This window comes from Anguilla anguilla, chromosome 4 (genome assembly GCF_013347855.1).
Source record: "Anguilla anguilla isolate fAngAng1 chromosome 4, fAngAng1.pri, whole genome shotgun sequence".
NCBI lineage: Eukaryota > Metazoa > Chordata > Actinopteri > Anguilliformes > Anguillidae > Anguilla > Anguilla anguilla.
The window spans coordinates 27354479-27374608 of NC_049204.1; the positions used below are offsets into that span (position 1 = coordinate 27354479).

The 20130-nt window shown below is 40.5% G+C and overlaps 1 protein-coding gene across 2 annotated transcripts in view; it reads left to right on the top strand.

The window, feature by feature from the left end:
• Nucleotides 1-19022: 19022 nt before the first annotated feature.
• pde4ba (phosphodiesterase 4B, cAMP-specific a) overlaps nt 19023-20130 on the top strand; it is a 140229-nt gene continuing 139121 nt past the window's right edge. The window contains exon 1 of one of the 2 annotated variants that reach the window (XM_035413290.1): nt 19023-19590. The gene's annotated coding sequence lies outside the window, so the exon portion shown is untranslated. The remainder of the gene's footprint in view (nt 19591-20130) is intronic. The other variant, XM_035413291.1, reaches the window with a different exon arrangement.

Genomic DNA, 20130 nt, shown 5'->3' on the forward strand with positions numbered 1-20130 from the left:
CAAGATTTGAAATGTCTCTTTTCACTTAAAATAACAGGCAGTGCCTCAGTAGACAGCTGATAGTTTGTGTTTCTTCTGGAGACAAATGCTCTCCATCTTTCTACCGCTAGCTACTCAGAACAAAGACGGAAGGAAAGCAGACAGTGCAGTGGTGTAAAATTAAGATAAGAGAGCTGCATAATTCTGTCCAAACAGAAAAGGTTTGTCACTGTGAATGTAGCCTCCCATAATTGCAAAACTATAAAGTGGAACAATGAAGACAGAAATTATAAAATGGAAGTTGAAATCTTAGTGAACCATGTATTATGTTCCAGTATATTGTGTTTAGATATATAATACGCAGCTAAATGCAAAGGTATCAGGACAATGACAAAACTTTTGGAATAAAGCATTGAATATGAGGTTATAGCATCAGTGTTAATTTTAGGGTATTTACATCCATATTGGGTGAGCTGTGTAGAAATTGCATTTTAGGGGAGTAAAAGTAATTGGACAATTGGCTGCTCAGCCATTTATTGGCCAGCTGTGTGCCTTTCCATTATTATTTGATGCACAAGAAAGCTAACAAGATCTGGAGTTGATTTTAGATATGGAATTTTCCATTTGCATTTGAAGCCTGTTGCTGTTGTCTTTCAACATAAGGACCAAATAAATATCTACTCCAGTAAAGCAGGCTATCATGAGGCTGAAAAATCAGAATAAATAGATCAGAGACATAGCTAAAACATTGGGCATGTCACGGTACGGGGGGTGGGACCCAGGCGCAGAGTGGGAAAAAACACGGAACTCAAAAAAGTTGATACAAACAAGACTTTACTAAAAAAAAAAAAGCAGAACAAACAAAGAGCCACGAGGGGCATAAAACGAAAACTAAAAAAATACAAGAAAACAGAACTACACCAGTACAGAAAACAAACAGCAGAAACGCACAGAAACACACAGGCGGAAACAAAGTCAGAAACACAAACAGGTCAAAAACACAGGCAGGTACATACGGTCTGAAACACAAGTCGGAAACAAACACAAGGAACCAGCACCCGAGTCAAGGGAACAAAGAACTTAAATAGACAGGGGGTAACAAGACACAGGTGAACTCAAAAAACAATCAACCCAGAAAAGGAGGGGATAACAAGACACAGGTGGGAACAATGATACAATAAAGAGACAACAATAATACAATTAACAGGGGGGAGCAGGACACAAAACAGAAGTGCCGCCATCTGGCGGCCCAACAAGGGAAACACAGACAGGAAAACACAGAACCATGACAGGGCATGTCAACAGTTTGATACATAGTTAGCAAGAACATACTGGTGAGCTCAGCAATAGCTAAGAACCTGGTATTCCATGGAAGACCAATGTAGTGGATGATCAATGAAGAGTACTTTCAATTGTGATGAAAAACACCTTTTCAACTGTCAGACAGATCAGGATATATGCATAGATGTGTCAAATACACCAGCATAACCTCGGAGGGTTAACCTCAAAATGCAATCAAACAGATTTGAGTTTTCTAAAAAGTACATTACAAAAACTGTCAAGTTCTGGAGAAGTCTTATGTACATATTGGACAAATATTAGCCTGTACTAAAGTCATGGAAAGAGGAAAATGGGGAGAAAGAAAGGAACTGATTATGATCCAAAGCACCCCCCTAGACATGGGGGTGGGGGGGTGGGGGGGCGCATATCTAGCTGCCACTGGAACTGGCTCACTTGTTTTCATTGATGATGTGGTAGCTATATGAATTCTTAACTAAAGAAACATTTGCATAGATCCAACCAAATGCCTCAAAACTCCACCAGACAATAACCAACAGGTGCTTTTACCCAGGTGCGAACGCATCACTGTCTACCCCAACACATTATTCAGTGACTGAATGACCGGCACTTTGATGCTAATTTCCCAAACAAGAGCTATCAAAATTATTTTTGCATATATAATCACACAAAATTTATTCACTGCAATCGTGTGATGAAGTTGATGAAGCATTTAGGGTGGGAACGAATAATTGCTGTAGTTACAGAAATTATAGGCTGAGAACACCACTGACAGATTTTCAGTTTTGAAACTGAAACTTAGACTTTGGATAAACTGAATAGATCAGCTACATGAAAAGAGCATGAAATGTAAATGATTTGTGTATGTGCAGTCCCAGCAAACCACCAAAGCTGTGCATTCTCCGTGGAATTGATGAGAGGAAAGTAACCATGCATATGCTATGTATAAAAGCGTACTCCAAGGAGAAGGGAGGGAGAAATATGCTGAATTCATTATGACTGAAGAAATTACTAATATTGCACTTTGTATTTCATCTACTTTTTCAATTTTGTGCTTTGTCATGCATATTTTAGTGTTTTTAATCAGTGATCCTGTAATTTGCCTTGATACATTTTCCCTTAGCCTGCGTAACAAAATTGCTATACAGTAATTTAGAAATACAAATGTTGAAATTGATTCAGTCGTGTCCTTTATTTAAAAAATATATATTTGCAATGTATGGTTTTGCAATCTTTATGAAATTTGGTCATTCGGCTTAATGCTAGATACGTCTGATGCCTCTGGACATTAGCGTGGCAATAGTAGGTAGTAAAAAACATGGCGTTTCTACAGTTAAAACATTACGGACACAGATTGTTGGCTAATGACACACCCAGCACTGGCTCATGTGGCTCTAAAGCATCTGACCTGTTCCCCAACAAGTGCCTAGCAAATTTTTGGTATAGCAGGGGATGTAGTGACTCCCCATCACTCTAGACTGCCCTCAGCTCATCTGCAGGAGCTTGTCTTCACAAAATACAACTTGGGGAAGTATGAGTAAGAGCATAATAGCTGATCATGTATTACACCCAGGGATGCTTTTCAATTTATTCTTTAATTAAGCTTATGCAAATCAAACATACAGGTAAAGTGGGGCTTCAACAAAGAGGGGAGAAAACATTTTTTTGATTATTAAGTTATTAGGAGTTCATAGCATACAGTAGGTCATAATGAAAATGAGGAACTTTGTTTTTTAAATTATTATTGAATCCGACCTATGTCACTCCTGACTGTGGCCAGCAAGAGCGGCACACAAGTGGCTTCACCTCACCCAAAGGTTACATGGGAGGGATTTGGCCACCCGGGTGTCCGCAGCTTGCTCTCTGCACGCGCGTATGATTGTGTTTCCTCTGCCCCTGCTCTGCAAGTGTGCAGCTCGTGGCTGCTATGTGAAAAGAAGCAGCTTTCTGGCATGAATCTTTCAGAGAAGAACCGTGTTGGCTTCATTGTCCTGAGGAGGCAACTGGGGTCGTATACGAGTACGCTTGTTCATAGATCGCAAATTTGACATTACAAATTTGGGATGTTTGGGATGTTAGGATGGGATGCTTGTGTTTCGTGCATTGTGAAATGTTGTCCCATATGTCGTGAATGGGGGAAAAAAATGCGCCAGTGAAGATTGTTGAGAAGGGAACTGATGAACTGATGCATTTGGCCTCAGTGTTTCTCTGAGAGAGGTTTTAGTCTGCAGGATGACGTCTGCTCTTTATTATTTTTTTAACCAAAATAAAAATATTAAAATATTTCATGAAACGAGCATTACATTTTTATTTCTTGAATCAAATGCAAGCGAGGAAGGTTGGAATCAGGGAGGAATTGTTGCTGTCATTACAGTCACCGAAGAAGCTTTCAGTGTGGCATCAACCTTTCAAAAAGTGGTGATAACTGGAACTCCAGTTGAATTCAAATGCGGTAAGTATTCAGAAAATTCTCCTCTTGGGTTGTGTGGTTATTTATTCTACCACTGTGCAACTAGGGAAAAGAAAGGAGATGTTATGGAAATGTGCAAGAAGAAGGAAAGAAATGGAAGCAGGAGTCTGCCAATAGGAACTGATATCAAGGGACTTGGGGGAGTATCAGAGATTGTAAGACAAACAAAACAGTGGGATGGAAGAGAAAAAATAAAACCGTGTTGGTGAAGAAAAATATTTTTAAGTCAAAACAGTATGGGGGTTCGATCAAAGGCACTGTGCAGCAGTGTGAGCCAGCAGCATAGCCAGACATATTAGTATAGTTGGGCCTATTTAGGCTGCCCACCCAGGCCCACCCATGCCTATGCCAGTGGTGTGAACAATTAGAGCAAGAAGGAACCATACTGAATAGCAGAAGTCTGCATTAGAAACAAAATACATGCAGGAGGAATTATATATTCACAACAACCCAGGGGCACTGCAAGAGCATGTAACTGTTATTGTTTGAATACATTTAAAAATAGACCCTAACACCGGTGCTGTGTGGGGGTGGGGGGACCCCCCAAAAATATTCAGGACAATGCTCACTGAAAAGCTGGCATTATATACAATCTCAAATGAGAGATAGTTACACTGAATACCTGCGGAAAAAGGTAAACAATGCAAATAAACTTTGGGGGTAGCAAAATAAATATGGGGAAATGCATCACCCTGGTAAAAGGGAAACAGTTGGACAATGTCCTGTTGCAGTGCAGTTAACATCGAGTGATATCGTGAGATTATGTAACATGGAAGCAAAGTGCACTACAAAGTTGCCATGCAGGTCCCTCCCAATTGATAGGGTGCCCATTCAGTATTACAAAAAGGGGAGGCAACTTTACTAACAAAATTTTAAATTTAAAGACAGACATTAGAGTAGAATTAAAAGCTTTGAAATCAACAGGGCAATACCCCACTATTAGCCTACGGTGTCTACTGTGTGTATTGAAGCAGCAGATTGGTACAGATATTGAACCAGGTACTGCAAACTGGGGTGGCTGGTAAAGTGTGCAGGGCAACCACATAAATCCAAATAAAAGACTACATTGAAAAAAGCAGATTAAGTTAAATGTGCAAATATTGCACAGATTAAGGTAGATGTACCCAAACTAAAACAGCATACAGGTAAAGTGGGGCTTCAACAAAGACGGGAGAAAACATAATAACAAACAAAAAGCAACAAAACACATTAACCTTACATTCTGTTGATTATTAAGTTATTAGGAGTTCATAGCATACAGTAGGTCATAATGAAAATGAGGAACTATTTGTTTTTTAAATTATTATTGAATCCGACCCATGTCTCTCCTGACTGTGGCCGGCAAGAGCGGCACACAAGTGGCTTCACCTCACCCAAAGGTTATATGGGAGGGATTTGGTCACCCGGGTGCCCGCAGCTTGCTCTCTGCACGCGCGTATGATTGCGTCTTCTCTGCCCCTGCTCTGCAAGTGTGCGGCTCGTGGCTGCTATGTGAAAAGAAGCAGCTTTCTGGCATGAATATTTCAAATAAAAGACTACATTGAAAAAAGCAGATTAAGTTAAATGTGCAAATATTGCATAGATTAAGGTAGATGTGCAAACAGCGGCTCTTTATTCCGTAGCTCCCGGGGATAGGCCTACATCCAGTGAGCAAAGGGGTAGTAACCCCGTCATTTCCCACGCCTCAGCCATGTTCTTTTTGCCAAGAGCCTTGAACCAGGAACCCATACTGCACATCACTTGTCAACCAACATGTGAGACTGTTTCTCTGTTGACGCTGTTCGCCTTTCTCTCCCAACAACACCGACCTAACAGAAAGCACACCGAGCTTAAACAAAGGATGCTCTATCAGCCCTATTGTTCTGACAGGTGTATATAAAAGGATTACTGGGCAGGTAAGGAGATTGAGCTGCTGACATGACTTCCTACCTAATCATATTATAATCACCTGGGACATAACATGTCATAATTAGACAGAAATTCAGTGAGGCATTTGCAATAGACTCCAAGCAAGAGGTGTTAGCAGGGAATGCTGTCGTGCAAGACACTAATGAGGTTCATTGTAAAATTGTTATTTTCTGCAGGAGGATGCAAGATTCAGTTTTAATAATCCTTGAGCAAAGCACAATCGTCTCTCATTACAGAAGATCTCGCATCTCAGTTTCATTTTGAAGACGGTACTGTTGTTTATTCAACTGCTCATATAGCTTAACACCATGCAGAGTATGGTGTCTCAGTGATTTTCTTCAGCTTTGAAGAGTCCTATAAAAGAGAAAAGAAACATAAAAAAGCAACATTACTTGTTACATTATTCAGCATGTCTCATAACAGCAGTCAAGAGAAGAATCCCCTTTATTGCTTTCAAAATCACCAGCAGGGATCCACAGCCCAGCATATTAACTTAGAGTTGGTTTTACAGCAGGGGCATCAAATGCCTTCCTCACAATTGGCCTCCTGTCATAATTGCATAATAACGCTATTTACTTATAGCAGTGTATGATTTTGATGATTTTTTAAATTTTGTTAATGTGTGACAAAATTGTCTGCTGTCCAAAGAGATTTACATTCCTCTACCTGCCAAGTTTTGAGTTCTGCAGTACCTTGGACAGCAGCAACGTCCTATTCTGCAGCATACACACCTGATTTGTGATTTGCTCATTGTCTCCCCATACCAGGCTGTGCCTTTAGTGAAGAGTGACTTATTTTCCTGTTCTATTTCCCCCCCCCCCTTTTTAGAATGTCAACTGTAGTTGTTGAGAATTAAACTTTGGTGGGTCATTGCATTATTCCGAACTTGTGCATGTTCCTGCTTAAGCTCTACTCTATGCCGTAGCCCCACTTGACACTGTGGCACACTGACAAAGGGAGAATAAGAGAGTGAAAGGGAGAATGCTTGTGGAAAGTAAAATGCTTCATAAAAAAGGCTGGTGCTGTATGTTTTTCTCACAGACGTGTGATGAGTCGATGTTTCATGCCGTTGACATTCACAAATCTACAGTAATATTCACCAGGTGAAGGAAAAGTACTATTTAAAGTCCTGAAAAAACCTGTGCACTGGAGGTCTAGATCAGGACTGTTTTCAAATAAGAAGCTTTCAGCAACACTCTCGGTAATAACGGAAGCATAAAATTACTAAATGTACCAAGGTATTGTTTTGAGAACAATAAGGAATCTTAGCTATGCTTTTTGAAACAAGGTATACAATTAAATCATAGCTCCAGGCATCGTATTTAGTTCTTCTCAAGGCTATCCTTGTACTCTTCCACAGACGAGAAATGTAGGGGGACATTATTGCTGTTATCAGACATGACCTTAAGGTTTTTGTAATGTGTGGCATGCCACCCCAGCCTTAATTAGATCATCATTCAGGCTGATAAGTTAGAATCCAAATGAAACACGCAGGCTCTCTTTGGGGAGACAGACTGCTGAGATCTGAACTACTTTGGTCAGAAATAGACGTTCAGTAAAAATGGGTTGTAAAACGTACTCTCGCTTAAGGTTCCTGTCACAAAGGTTATGGGAGCTCCTTGCAGACTTTGAACCATGAGTGAGGTTGTAATTATGTAGATAGTTTGTGCGTTATACCTCACATTCACCATTTAATCATGACTCCCTGCTCACCACCAGCAGAGCGGCCATCAATACAGCTTAAGCTTTCAATTTTCTTGTGCTGTAAAATTTTTGACTTTCTCCCAGCCCTTCATAATTGTTGCTACAGCTAAAACTGGCAAAAGAGCATTATAAATAGGGAATGATTTTGGAAGGAACAATCATTTTTAAGTCATTGTGTCCACAGTCATATTTATGCATGCCAGTTTTCAGAATGTATTTATGCTCAAGGATTGACTCTAACAATCAGCCGGTAAAAAGAGGATTTGGGCAAGTGGCCTTTACTCTGTGGTGCCCTATCAAGCAAGTGTTTTTAAATTTTCAAACTGCGACCCATTTTTCTTAAATTTAAATATGGTTATTCCTCTGTCACAGCCAAATGCGGGTTATGTCGAAACTGTTATGGTCTATGTTACTTGTTATTTAGAATTTCTTATTGTCGTCACTATAGGTGTAAATAATCAAATAGCATAGGCATACTAATGTTTTTCATCTTGTATAGCCTGCAAAATGAGTATTGCTCGATGATCCATGAGTAGTGCTGGCATTTATAAGTTTGAGCTATGTTCATTTTCAGCTGGCTGCCATATTGTCTAATAAGATAATAACCAACTCTACACAGCCAGCTCATATTTGTGATTTTTGTATTATTTTTAGAATAAACTTCAATTTTATTCTAAATATGCCACTCCTGAGTCCTCTATGAGATTCCTGAGTACAGCATATTCAAAAGCAAGATTAAAAAGGTAAGTCTTAAGCCTTGCTCCAAAAATTCTCAGATTCTGTTGCCCAGAGATTCAATGGAAGGGAATTCCAGAGTCTTGGACCATGTGAGCTGAAAAAATATTCACCATGTTTCATCTGTGAAGTAGGGACAGCTAAAAGAATGGAGTTAGATGATCTGAGTTCTCTACCATGGATATACCTGAGTAAAATATTTAAATACTGCAAATCAAGTCCATGGATCGACTTAAAAAGCAGTAAAAGTATCTTAAAAACGATTCTGAAAGTGCACAGGAGGCAATGAGAATGATTACTTCATGTGTCATGGTGAAAGTCATTTGGTGCTGCTGTACTCTTGTGGGCTTGGCTGCAAGTCATGCAGGCTCTCCTGGCAGCCAATAAATCTGCCTTCCTGTTTGGTTGGGGGAGGTCATTCCTGGATCGGGGATTCACACAAAGCAACTGCTAGGAGCTTCAAGGGATGAGACGGTCAAATCACTGACACACCAGCAATGTTACCAAATACACAGCATGATTCTGAAATAGGTCAGCAACAGTGGGGTGTTGTCTCGTGTGATTCGAAGTGACAGCAATCGAGCCATAATCAGAGGCTGGGCTAAGGAGTATGGGCAGTCTGGTGCACCTGAGGGATCGAATTGCCCGCCTAGTAATTCAATCATCTAGTTCATGTACAGGTCTGGGATTTATCCCAGGGCTGTTATTTCATTTGTGTAGATGGGAAAGTGAGGCTGTGTGGGGAGCACATTTTGAAAGTTAAGGTTTACAAGTTTGTTGAATGCAAAATCAGATCAATCAGATCAAATTTCTGGATAGTTCCTGTCTGTATCATATTAAAAAACGTATTACCCAATTAAAGAATAGCTTGTTTCAGCAGATGCTGCCGCTGTTAATTGGAAAACAATCAGCCCTAATACACTGTAAACAACACAAAATATTCGTTTATGGACAAAATAAAAAGTCTCTTTAAACACAAACCCACTATTGACCACCCAATTTTCTCATCCATGCTAATTCAGTAACAGATCTGGGATAAATGCCAGGCGTGTATGTAGACTACATCATTCCTCCTACAGCCTCATCTATCTCCTCCTGATTCTGCATGTGCTGATAGCCATTGCTCACAGTGTGGTTCAGGCCCTGGAACTGTGCTGAAAGCCTGGGTTCACTTTCTGGTCCAGACTCTGAGGGGGGAGATGAAGACAAGCAGTGGGGTCCTGCCTGTCAAACTGACCAATTTAGAAGAGAAAGCTCCCCTTCTCTCTCCACACCCCCCCCCCCCCCCTTTCAGGAGCACCCACTGATGCAGTGTGCCACAACCTTGTATTATTCAGGTTGCTGTCACTATTCACTAAATCACAAAATTACAGTTATCACTACCAGAAACAACACAAAAATATAAATGACAAATATAACAACATATGGCTGAAACTGGAACTCGGGATAGAGAATCCACAGAGTTCAAATGAAATCAAATTTGTGGACTTTTATGAGAGTATGTTAAGTGCAGCTAAGTGTATCCATTCTCTATAATAAGTGGTATCGTTGCAGCTAAAAGGTACGGGAATGAATTATCAGCAGTCTTGAATGATCAGACAGTAGCCAGATAGTTTAATATTGTTTGGCTCCCGACCAATGGCAGTAGTTCTTACACGTGTATGCTTACATTCTGCAAAGAGCTGCAGATGTGAACAGACTTCTGATGGACCTTTCATCAATATTTCAGATCTTTAAGAGTGATGGATAGAGTCCCAGATGTTGTTGAGAAGCCCAGCCTGAGAAGGGTAGCTGTGCTTCCTGGTAAGAGTATGACTGTTTCATAACCTCCACACAGAGAGAATGTGAGTAAGTCTGCCAATCCTCCCCACAGAACTTTATGCTCATGAGTAGGAGCGTGGAGGCAGAGAGAGTTACCAAGCTTGCCTGACTTTCTAATGTACCCCACAGCCCCAGTGCTGTAAAGACCACCCTTAACTTGACTATAGCTGATTCCTTTACTCAGCTGTTATCCTGGCTCAATGCCCATATGCTGATGAAAATACATGCACTGTACAAGCTAGAGATGGATTATTTATTGGTGTGTAAAATATCAGTCTTGTTTAATATCTGACTGTGGCAGATAAAAGAGAATGTTAATTAAATAATGCTTGAGGGAAGGAAGATTTCCACAAAAAAGTGGATACAAATTTCACAACATAGAGAATCAGTATTACATGCACAGTTTTTCTCTCTCAATAGTTTGTTCTATTGTGTTGTCCCCTTAGTCATCAGATTATTTTTCATTTTTTTCTTAAATGTAAATCTCATTTTCTATTCAACCTTGCTTTTAGAATACAATCATATGAACATTACTGTGGATGTATCTAGAAAGATCTTTTCTCCAAAGAAGAATGCATTATTTGTATAGATCAGAGTGTAAACCAGAGTGGCCATGACTTTTAAACTGAGTGACCTGGGTTTCTGAGGGAGTGAGAGATTGGACATGCAGGTCCCTGCAAGGCTGGGTGTTTATGGCAGGGTGGCCCTTTTAATGGATCAGACAGCCCTCAGGGACCAATCAGAAGGAGAAAGGTGGATGTTAATGGTAGGAAGGTTTGGCGGATGGGCCTGCAATTGTATTATCTGTTTTAGTAGCTTGCAGCACTCACAAGTCTTTTTGGCTGGACCGCAACAGTGGGGCCAGCCCTATAAACACGAATGTCTGTGACTGACTGAGTGACTGAGTGATGCAGTTACAACGCGCATGTCTGTGACTAAGTGACTGAGTGATGAAGTGACACCATTGGTCGGCCGGTTCAGTCCAGCCATATACTAGGTTTTGACCTGGTCTTGTCTTATCCGTTTTGGTTCACAAGGTAGGCCTAGATATTGATATTGGGCTTTAAAAAAAATGTTTTAAAATTCTCTTTTTAAAATGAAACTACAGCTAAACATGAAGTGTGAATCTCGACATATCAGTCTTCAATTTTGTTTCTCTCTGTCGAATCTGTAACGCATAAAAATGGGAAAGTCTGGGGCCGTCTGGGTAGTGTAGAGGTATAAGCACTCGCCTACCACCGCAGAGAGTCAGGTTCAATCCCCGGCAGCGGTACTTCCAGTTTGGTCAGATGTTCCTACGAACACAATTGGCAGTGTTCGCGGGAGGAAGCCGGTGAGGGTATGAGTCCTGATTGTTGCATTAGCGACTCCTACTGGTTGGTCGGGGCGCCTGTTCAGCAGGGAGGGGATCTGGGGGAGATAGCGTGAACCTCCGCACGTGTTACACTCTCCCAGTGAAACTCCTCGCTGTCAGGTGAAAGCAGCTGGCGACTCCACATGTATTGGAGGCTGGCATGTGGTAGTCTACACCCTCCCCAGACCGACAGAGGATAGCGCATCAACCAGGACTGTGATACACCTGGGGAATTGGCATAACGCTTCAGTCTAATCTTATGAAAGAGAGATGGTTCTCTCAGTTTGAGACAGTGCATGTAACGATACCTGGCCTGCACAAAGGGACTACCCAGAATGTGTTGACTCTGAGGAAAACACAAAGTCGAAACGTCATTCTATTATTTAATAAACATGTTTAATTCCTTGCGTGTTTCACTCTGGGTAATCTCTTTGAAAGGTTGATGACTGTTTTAAACAAACATGAAATTGCATCAAAGACAACTGAAATTGTTTTTCTCCTCGTAACACTGCAGCTTTATTTTCCTCTCTATGTTACTTTGCTGGAATATTTCATCAGCTAGCTATCAATCTACACAAGAGATTCAGAAAGCCCAGTCTGACTTTGGCATAAATCTTTGCTAGTTATTGACTCCCAAAAAAGATTCATCAAGCTTCTCATTTAGAGAAGTGTTAAATGCCCACTTCAGTCTATTATGTCAAACCTGGCCTGGATTTCCCCTGGTCTCCCTTTCGCTTTGTTACACATCTCTCTGGAGACAACAGTGTCACCATAATGTCACCAGGCCTGGGACTGGGATGCGGTTTCCTCTGAATACTAATGTAATCTCCTCCTCTCATTATAATTTCATTTGTGGCACTAAGGCCATCCTCACAGCAGGTGTAGGAAGTTGTTGATGAAGCTGGAGCATCTGTTTGTTTGAAGAAGCATGTGAGCGTGTAGCTACGTGGAGAACTTTATTTAAAGAGAACAGTTCCTCAGCCTTCCGCTGTATCTACAGGGCCCTAAGGAGAAGCTGTCACCATTTTGTATAAACATTGGGAGCTGCAGTATTTTGTGTAATGATCATAATCTCTGTGTGTCCTCCCAGGTCAGGAAGTTGAAGAGCACTCATCTCTTCTGGTCTAAGGCATGTCTTTAGAGACCTGTCCTTGAGAATGATGGTGGGTAAGCCACTGCACGCCTCCCGGTCTGTCTTGTTCACTCTGCAACTGCAGCTCGGGCTGCTTAGGGGCCCAGGGGTGTGGTCCATGGAGGGAAGAGAGACTGCACACATAACTCTAATACCAATACCTGGGAGCTTACACACATTTTAAAGGCTGACCTTCAGAACCACTGTAGAAAACATTTAGTGCCTCCATGGTGTTGGTCAAATGAAACTATAAATCAGTGCTGTGAAGCAATCCACATCTGCCATTACATCACAAAGTATTTTGTTGAAGGGAAAAATAAAAGTAATACAAGGTGTGCCTGCACAGGGAGAGGGATTGATATAGTGTGGCTTGTGCAGTGTTGTGTACTGCTCAGCCTGGTTAAAGTCAGAACTTTCCACTAGCACATTATATGGACATGTTTTTCTCATTATTCTCAGAGGCCTCTTCTCAGCCCACAGATAAAGAGCCCCACTGTGTGCTTAATGACACCAAACTGTTCTCCAGGAAGTCTCAAAGCGACCTTGTGTTTATGTTGGTTCCTATTAAATGCTGTCAAGGCAACTTGACACTTCATATCCGTTTCTTGAAATACCCCTGACATTTCTGTGTTTGTGCAAAATCAAAAGCGTAACCCAAATACTTCTGTTTTCCTTTGTTTTGGTGAAGTACAGACACATTTCCGTTTTATTTTGATTTTCTATTTGCTTTTAGCTAGTGGGCCTACACATGCGGGCACACACACACACACACTCACACACACAAATACACATAAGACTGGGGTGCTGTACATTCCCTCTAAGTCCTCACCACTGCAAGATCTCTCCATAAGTGTAGATGTTACAGGAGAAATCACTCAGAGTTATTCTACTGCAAAAAGAGTCTGGGGGCCACCCTAGATGACCAGCTGTCTCTCTGTGTATGTGGCAGTTGGATAGGTAGCTTCTGTCATTGCAATATCCAAAGAATCTTCAACACATATTCTACTCAGTGCCTTGTCCATGCCCTGCTACTCTCAGGCCTGGGCTATTGTAGTTCCCTCCTTGCCTCCTTGTCTCCCAGCTTGTACCACTAAACCCCTGCACCTAATACAAAACTTAGTGACATGACTTGTCAAAAATCATTCCAAGCCTGTATATGTCACTAGCCAGCTCCCTTAAAGTTAAAAACCTTGATACTAATCTATAAGGCAGTGCACGGATCAGCTCCAGCATAGAACCAGTCAACGATAAATTTCTACATTCCAGCCAGATCTTTCTGTTCCACAAACTTGTTTCGCTTCTCCCAGGCAGAATTTTTGCCACAACTTCTGCGGTCAGGACAGCAGAACTGCAGGTCATCTTCCAACACAAACTGAAGACCCACCTATTCAGACTGCATCTTGGATCCCCTCCCATTCCCACCCAATAGGTCTGCAATAGTATGCGTTTGGGATATAGAATTTTATGGTTTTTGGTTTATATTTCTCTTCTTACAGTAGGTCTTGTTATGGATGTAATCTGTTTGCATGTGTGTTCTAGTTTTTGGTTACCATAGTTAATTTGCACTAGTGCTTTAGTGATATTGAATCTATACTAGCTGGTCTTGTTCACCAGGTCTCCGAACATTGCTCATACTATATTTACAGTACAGGTATTTAACAGACGCTCTTATCCAGCATGATTTGCGCAGCTTTTGCATTTTAACATAGTGTCCATTCATATAGCTGGATATTTACTGAAGCAATGCAAGTATCTTGTTCAAGGTTACAACACCCAGTGTCCTACCTGGGAATCAAACCATTATACTACACTGTCGCCCTTATTAATGCATTTGTAAATTAATGCATTTAAAAAACAGCGAGGTTTTTTTTCTTCTGGGATTTGCTCCTTGAAATTGATTCCAGTGAGACAAAGGCCTGGGCCATTTTTCTGCCATTGTGCCAATCCAAATCTTTGCTTTATCCAAATCTAATGTTAAATGCAACAATTGCCAGAAATTATTACTGAATACTGTAGTTCATAATTAAACTGTGGAATATATTTTGTGCTAGTATAATGATGGCAATTTCCAGCTGAGATAAATTCAGTGTCAGGATAGAGCTTATTATTGTGAGCTTCTTACATTTTTATGCTGACTCGGTTTATGAGATTGACTAACACTGAATTTACTTTGGCCAGCTAAGACACTAAGAACTAAACCCATTATACAGTAGTCTCTTCTGAGTGCCTCTGATGGAGTTATAATGAACAGATACTCAGGTTTTAAGATGGACGTCTGCAGACAATCTATGAAAGACAGACTCTCCACAATCTTCCTCCCATTAATGAAGAGAACCCCTTGCACGCCATCCCCATATGGAACTTTCAAACATTCATTACTCACCTACATTGATCTAATCATGCCTTGCCGTTGTAATTAATAATGGAACTGAGACCTCCTTCATTGCTTTATGTGAAAATCAGACATGTAATTACAATAATAAATTCTCTCATTAAGGTTTGAGGGCCACCTGCTTCCAATTTATGTGTTGTTTATTGAGCCCAGAAGGATCAATAATGATCCAAGAGTTCAGGGGGAGCACATGAACTGTACAGTACGCTTTACATATTATAGAATCCAGACCCACTCATAAAACTCGCCTACCATCGCAGAGACCCGGGTTCAATCCCCGGCAGCGGTACTTCCGGCTTGGTCAGACGTTCCTACGAACACAATTGCCAGGGTTTGTGGGTGGGAAGCTGGTGAGGGTATGAGTCCTGATGGACTGGTTGGTCGGGGCACCTGTTCAGCAGAGAGGGGATCTAGGGGATATAGCGTGATACAGCACGTGAAACTCCTCCCTCCCAGTGAAACTCCTCGCTGTCAGGTGAAAAGAAGCGGCTGGCGACTCTACATGTATCGGAGGAGGCATGTGGTAGTCTACACCCTCCCCAGACCGACAGAGGATAGCACATCAACCGGGACCGTGATACACACGGGGAATTGGTATAACGACTAAATTGGGGAGAAAAATGGCAACAACAAAAAAAAGCCTCATTCAGAAACATGTGGTGTGGTGTTTTCTGTAGATGAATGTGTGCTCTGTTTTATGGCTGTCCTCTGTGTGTTGGCAGCTCCTGCAGAGATATTTGTACATTTTATATGTCTATATTTGGATGTGAGAAGATGAAGAAGCAGAAAAATTCAATCTAATTTCAGGCTGAGGACAGTTGTTGTGGGAAATATATGATATACTTAAGAAATGTATTGTATCGCGGTTGTTTACACTTTAATGAATTGGCAGTGGGCTTTGCGCATGAACGCAGCTATGGTTGCACACAGTTTGATATTCCAAATTGTGTGTGTGTGTGTATGTATGTGTGTGCGGGGGGGGGGGGGGGGGGGGGGGTGGTTCCACGTGCACAACCCCAAGTTGGGAAGCACATTTATTAAGAAAGAAAGGGTAATTATATCCTGAGGGATAACAATATAGGCTTTAAAAAAAATTTAGTGACAAACGAGTTATCACACCCACACTCTCTTTTAAGCAAGTGATGTTGGTTGCATAACATGGAGTTGTACAGTAACTTGTGATTTTATAATAAAGTCAATGATGGTAATGTGTGATAAAGTATAGAAACCAGGTGCACGAGAAGAAACATCTACTGTTTAAGCCACATACTGTTGCCAAGCAACAACTTTAAAAATCTTATTTTGACAGGTAAGTCTGGTCTTTTCTATAACATATCATGCATAAAAGATGGTGTGTCCAGACTGAAACCTGACTGGTACAAAACATCAGACATACTTAAATTTCAACTGCAGCACAGAATTTTTCTTTCTTGTTTTAATTAACTGGTGCAGAAAACATTAAGTAAGAGGGATACATACTGTAAGCAGTTGTGTCCCAGTAATGCTGGTTGGTCCAAATGGAAAAGCTGTGTCATGATTTGATTAGAACCATCTACAGCTTCTTGAAAGAGTACCCCCCCCCCCCAATTTGTGTGTGTGTGTGTGTGTGTGTGTGTGTGACAGTAGTCTCCCCTTGGAGACAACCAGATGGTACTGCTTCCTAATCAGAGCAGCATTACTTAAGCAGTAAATCCCACACTGAGAGAAATGCATCCCTGGGGGCTTTTACACAGCCTGAAATCAGTGACAATTCATATGCATGTAAGGTACATAGGTACTGTATATGCAAGAACATCTTTCTAGTCACCTGATTAGGCCTACCATTATTACATAAGGGATTTTAAATGCAATTCTCCTGATACATATTGCCATACAGAAAATTGTAGGGTAAAGGCCATCTTTTAGTTTGTCTCCTTTTTCTCAAGCTTACTGCCTCCTCTTGTCTCGTGGTTTGTATGCTGTAGAGTACTAGTCTCCATCAATTGTTTTTGAAAAGGAACACAATGTTCCAGGAATACAGAGAAGACAGCTGCAGTTTGCAAAGTTAAGCACAAAGGTTGATTTGGGTTGTGACAACAAAACACTTGTCATTAACTTTGATTTATGATGGAATGCAAGTGTTCATTTCATTCTTCACAGATACAGTTTGGCGAGTTCATTAATTACCCAAGTTAATTCACCCAACTTAGTGAAGAATGAAATTAAACTTAATGCTAACGTCAGAGTTAAGGATAAATGTTGACTGAATTCAGGCCACATCTTCACATCTTTGATTCAGAGCTGCTAGTATGTAAATTATGATTGTTTACACATATCTCAAAAGTATCTTCGTCGCAAGATTGACTGAATTGATCCCTTTGTACCGTTATGGCAATAACTGTGTTACAGTGAGGATCCATGCTCATCTCGCATGCCATAGGGACATAATCACCTTTAAGGCAGACAACTCATTTTCCCCTTCAGTCAGAAGCAGATTGCTGTAATGTACCTCCTTGAATATGGATGTTGCACAGAGTTCCACAATCTGTTTAATGCATCTTAGCATTACATCTGAGGACATTCTCATGCAGTGCTTCTTCTAATCTCATTTTAACAATGCACTTGTCAGTAAGATGGTATCAGCTGACAGGATGTGTGCCATATGCACACAGTGCTCATGTAATTGGTCTGATGGGTGAATACTGCCCGGGTAATAGTCATGGCATGCTAAACTAGGCTCAGATCTGACCTCAATAACAAAATTTTGGAAACTATTAATATATTAAGGTCATGCGAAACCACGCTGTGGATATTCATTAAGAATTCATACTGCAGAAAGTCCTACAATGAGAGCTGCATCTGAATTATCCACAGACAAAGATTGTAAATTTTACTGAAATTTATGAAATGATAAAATTGATTTTATCTTAAACTTCTAAAATATATATCTCGGCCTGGCATCAATTATCCATACTCTCCATACTTGACATTTTAATTGTACCTCTTTGAGAAGATTGAATTTTATGTAATTTAGTTGACCTAACATTTGATCTGGAGTCATTAATTGAGTTTCCAGTGGAATTAATCACTGGAAACTCAATCCATTGACAAAGGAACAGCTAGACACTTGCTGAACAGCAACAAAGAAACATACACAAAGCAAAATGGCTAACATAAACCGTACCAGGCTGAATAAATGCATTCAGCATACACAGGTTCTTCACCACTATCACTTCAATATACAGAACACCATTGCTGCTATGATTGCCAAAACAAATATTGAACAAAAATACATAACCAGTCAATCAGATGCTATTATGGGATGGTTCCACAGCAACTCTGCCATGATTACATAGCAAAATATATTTTTAAATACACAGGTGTTAAACTGGATGGGACTTTTTTTTCTGTCATTGTATCAAAATTCAGATTTAATCTGAGATTCGAAAAATGAGATTGCCAAGGGCCTGCTAAGGTTATCCAAGTCAGCTGGGCAAGACCTCTTTGGTTATCCTGGATGATCACATTACTGTAGCAAACTTTATGTACATCTGGCAGGGGCAAAGACAAAACACCCCCATCAATTAAAAACATCAGCAATTCAGTAATATTTGTCAAATATTCACCCAGTATGGATGCAAGGTCTTTGGTAGTAACTTCCTTAATTTTGTTTTGGTTTCATTTGGTCTGACCCCCCCAAAGAAAAATAATTTAAAAAACTGCCACCACAAATTAAAATGATCCATACTTCCAAATTCCTTCTAAAACAAAAGGTTACCTGAGGACTTGCAGCTGCAAGGATACAAAATCGATACCCCCTAAAAAACAAATTTAACTTAACCGTACATTTTTTGTTGAGCAATAGCCTACACAAGTCGTTTAAATTCTTCGTGCAGGACTCCAATACACTACCACTGCTGATCGGTGTCTGTTTTGTAGTGAGAATTATTCATATGCATATACCCTACAACACACATGGCGCTGTTATTCTGGATGTAGCTTATACTGTGTCATTTTCACCATGTGGACTAGGCTACTGATTTACATTTGTATTAAAAAACGAGCAATTTCAACTTCGTTTACAGTTAAAGGTAAACATATGTACAAAGTAAACAATCAGACTTCCCTGCTTTTTTCAATTGGACCAGAACCCTCAAGTTGTAAATCTGCTTGTTTGATCATAAATATCGAACACAAAAAGGGTTCCTTTACCAAAACGGTAAGCGATGTAAGCGACAGTGATACTCGAGAACGAAAACGAGACTGGAGGACGAGTCTGGGCGCTAGAAGAAAAGACATTTGAATTGATAGGAGCTAGGTTGACATTCGTGGAGTCCCGTGCCTGGCCATCGAGCATTGAAAATGAGGAAATGCATTAATAATTATTTGGAAAGAACTGACTATAGGATCGAGTCACTCGCGACTACCGCTGACAAACAACAGTTTCCAAACTGTCTGCTGTTGGAGAGAGCAATTTATATAACCTAACCGCATCAGAGGAATGATTCTCATTTTGCCTATCAGTTCTTTCAGAAGTGGAACAAGGGGTATTCGTTTTATTGTAATGTAATTAAAAAACACCAAGCTGGGACGAAGGACCGTACAAGCATATAGCTGAACAATTGATCCTGCACTGCGTTGGCTTGGCTTGGGGTAGGTAACTACACACGGGGCTCTCGAAAGGCACAATAGCGAGCTGAACTCTGGTGGATAACGATATAAGCCCGGAATCTTTTGGCTTTTTGCATTGTCTGCGACAGTATTTCTTGTGAGAAGAATCTTCTGTTCCTACGTGAGTAAGTGGACAAGTTGTTGAGGTAAGGTTTAGTAACAAATGAAATTAAACCATCGCTTTTGTTCTCTTGACGCGCGTGAAATGAAAGCTAGCAATAGCCTACGGCTACGTAGCAAACCATGCACTTTTTAGTTTCAAACCGCGTTAAGTCCGAGACGCAAAAGTGAAGTATTGCGTGTTGTTGGACATATCATGAAATACGGTGCTCCGATGGATGAACCTAACCCTGTATCTTGAATTATGACAGTCGAATAAAGTATTAATGAGTTTATAAGTTTATTTCAGCCATTCGTTTTATTATTTTTTATAGCTCACTTCCTCCAAGATCTTTGGATAAGTGCTAAAATATTGTTACTTTATATTTTCCTTATGCTTTGCTTAACTGCATGGCTTGGATTTGGTTTGTGTTTCTTTTGTATCATCGTGTGTTAGCGCTATCAGTTAACTACTGAAGCAATGCATTCGATAAAATTAATGTTGTCGGAATAATAATCTTAAATAACACTGATAATAAAATAGTATACATTATTTATTTATGCGCACGTGAGCCCAGGAACAAATA